Here is a 2,713-nt window from a genome sequence, read left to right as displayed (position 1 = left end):
GTTTTTATTATGCCTTTCACTTGGTTAGTTTCCCCAAGATATTTTATTTTTTGAGGCTATTGTGAAAGGTGTTGTTTCCCTGACTTCTTTCCCAATCTGTTTGACATTTATATATAGTAATGCTACTAATTTGTGTTGATTTTGTACTACTTTCATGAAAGAGTTTATTGACTATAGAACTTTCATGGTAGAATTTTTAGGGTCTTTTGTGTATGAAATTATATAATCTGCAAATAAAGACACACTTTGCCTTCTCTTCTTCCCATTTGAATGCCTTTGATTTACTTCTGCTTTCTTATTGCTCTAGCAAAGACTTCAAGTACTATGTTTAATGGGTATGGAGAGAGTGGACATCTTTGTCTTTTTTCTGATTTTAGTGAAATTGCCTTGATTTTTCTCTCTGTTTAGGTCAATACTGGCTGTGGGCTTGCTGTAAGTTGCCTTTATTATGTTGTGGTACATCTCTTGTGTCCCTAGTCTCTCAAGGACTTTAAAACGCATGCACGCGCGCACACACACACACACACACACACACACACTTTAATATGTATCTTAGAAGAACACAGAAATTATAAGTATACATATGTTGTTTTGTGGTTTTCTTCATTTTGATCACATTACTTTCCTGTCTTTAGAAGGGAAGATCTTGACATCAAAAGTAACTAAATAGTTGAGAAGGGAATTTACATATTTTAGTTCTAAATAGAATTCTTTTGTGGTAGCCCCAGCTGTCTATCTTTCTTGAGAAAATGTATGGTTATTGAGAAGGGTCAGTGCTTCTATAATAGAAAATTGCCTTTGGGGACACCCATGATATTCATATCAAAGTGATGTCATATCACCAATTTGAATTCCTTTGGTTCTTGTTGTTGTTCAATATCTTTTACTTGCAAGGAAGATGCCAGATCTTTAGAATTGACATATATACATTGTTTAGTAATAATAACAACTTGTAATCTTCTCTAGCAATTTCTTCTTTGATTTCTGGATGGTGTCTCAGCTGCTCACTCAGGAGACAGCAGGAGAAGGGTGTTCGAGAACTAGGTGGATGGCTTCATCTTGCTGATTTCCTACTCTCCTCTGTTCTAGTAGAAGAAGTTCCTGATGGTGTGAGTCACTGAAGCCCCCATCTCTACAACATGATGCCTTCAGTTCCTCTTCAGGACTTTTATCATGAAGGACTATTGGATTCAGGACATTTTAATGGAACTGCATTTTAAGTCTGATGCCTTTTAATGTTAAGTAGATTTTGATCTTCAGGCCTGTCAGTTTTAGAGGACAGTTTTGGAGAAACTCAGGGAAGAGGAGATGCCCTAAAGAATGATCATTCGGAGAAGTCAACTCTGAAAGCTTTGGTTGGAGTCTGATAATGTCACAAGGATACCCTGTGACTGGCACCGTTTATCTAACATCTGCTTAGAACATTAAATAAGCATTTTGCTGCTAGTCAATATTAATAAATATTCTTTCATGAGGCCCATCTAGTCAAATCCCTTGAAAACACACCAAATTAAGATTTTATGTAACCTACAATTTCCTACTAGATACTGCTTCTTCTATAGAACATGAGTTTATTTCAAAAGCTACTAAGTATATAAGTATAAATAATTATGAGCATCTGCATGTTTATAGTTATAACACATCTATTTTTTTAATTTGAACACTTGGGTTTTAATCTACACAGATAGAATCTATAGCAACGGTCTAAGATTCCAAATTGTATAGAGACACCTTAGAGACTAATCTCATTTTTATTATTTATTACAGTTTAGATGTGCTCAACATATTAAAGAAGTGAGTTCTGCAGCATGTTGCTCCAAGGCTCTAAGTAGCATGTATTATTCATGCTGGTGGTGGGTGGCTCTGTGTTGCCTCATCCCTATGTATAAGCCACGCTGTTAATGTTAATGGGATACGGGGTCAAGCACACACATTCAATGTTGGATTTGGAACTTGGGGCTTTTACAGAAATTGAAATATGAAATTTAGTATTTTATATTCTGCAAAGAAAAAATAATACTGTTTCTAATAAAAATACAACTGGAATAAAATTTGAAACCTCAGCTTCCTGCTATAAAGTTCCCTTCCTCCATTAAAACATAGTTTCTTATCAAAAGAAATAAACTTTGAGAAGTCAAATCTAGTTCTGCAGATACCCCGTGGTTTCTTTTTATGTGGTATATATGTTGAATAAGGTTTTTTTTTTTTAATTTTTATTTTTTTATTTTTTTTTGTCTTGAAGGGGATCAGATACAAAATAACATAAGTAAAATGGAAGTGAATCTATTATTTGCAGTATTGGTTTTAGTGCCTTCAAAAAGAGCTAGAAGGAGGGAGGCCGACTCAGGGCCTCTGTATCACACAAAGATCAAGCACTGTGGTACTTGGGTGCATTTGCTGTGTCAAAGTCATCCTCAGATTCTCCGAGCCACTGAAAGGTGCATCACAGGGATGATCCTGTGGTTCTAGAGACTTCATAGAAAAAAAAAACAAAAACAACAAAAAAAAACCAAAACCAACCTGAGGATTGGCTCATAGTGGAACTCGAAAAACTCAAATCAAGAAGCTAGCTCATGCTTCGTTTCTGAGTAAAGCTTTAACTTCCCTCCTCTCTGGCTCCGTGTGCTGTGGCAGCGTCCAGCCATTGCCTCCCTCCTTTCACCCTCTTGCTCATGAGGTCTAGGATTGCAGGTTTGGGAGTGGACCCCTAAAT

At 36.2% G+C, this 2,713-nt stretch overlaps 1 pseudogene; it reads right to left on the bottom strand.

Moving 5' to 3' along the window:
• Positions 1 to 603: 603 nt before the first annotated feature.
• LOC127690908 (NADH dehydrogenase [ubiquinone] 1 alpha subcomplex assembly factor 4-like) lies at positions 604 to 1,130 on the bottom strand (annotated as a pseudogene).
• Between the last annotated feature and the right edge of the window lie 1,583 nt (positions 1,131 to 2,713).

The sequence above is a fragment of the Apodemus sylvaticus genome, chromosome 8 (assembly GCF_947179515.1).
Source record: "Apodemus sylvaticus chromosome 8, mApoSyl1.1, whole genome shotgun sequence".
Classification (NCBI taxonomy): domain Eukaryota; kingdom Metazoa; phylum Chordata; class Mammalia; order Rodentia; family Muridae; genus Apodemus; species Apodemus sylvaticus.
Note: the sequence above shows the minus strand (reverse complement) of the source record. Positions and strands in the feature narration are given on the sequence as shown.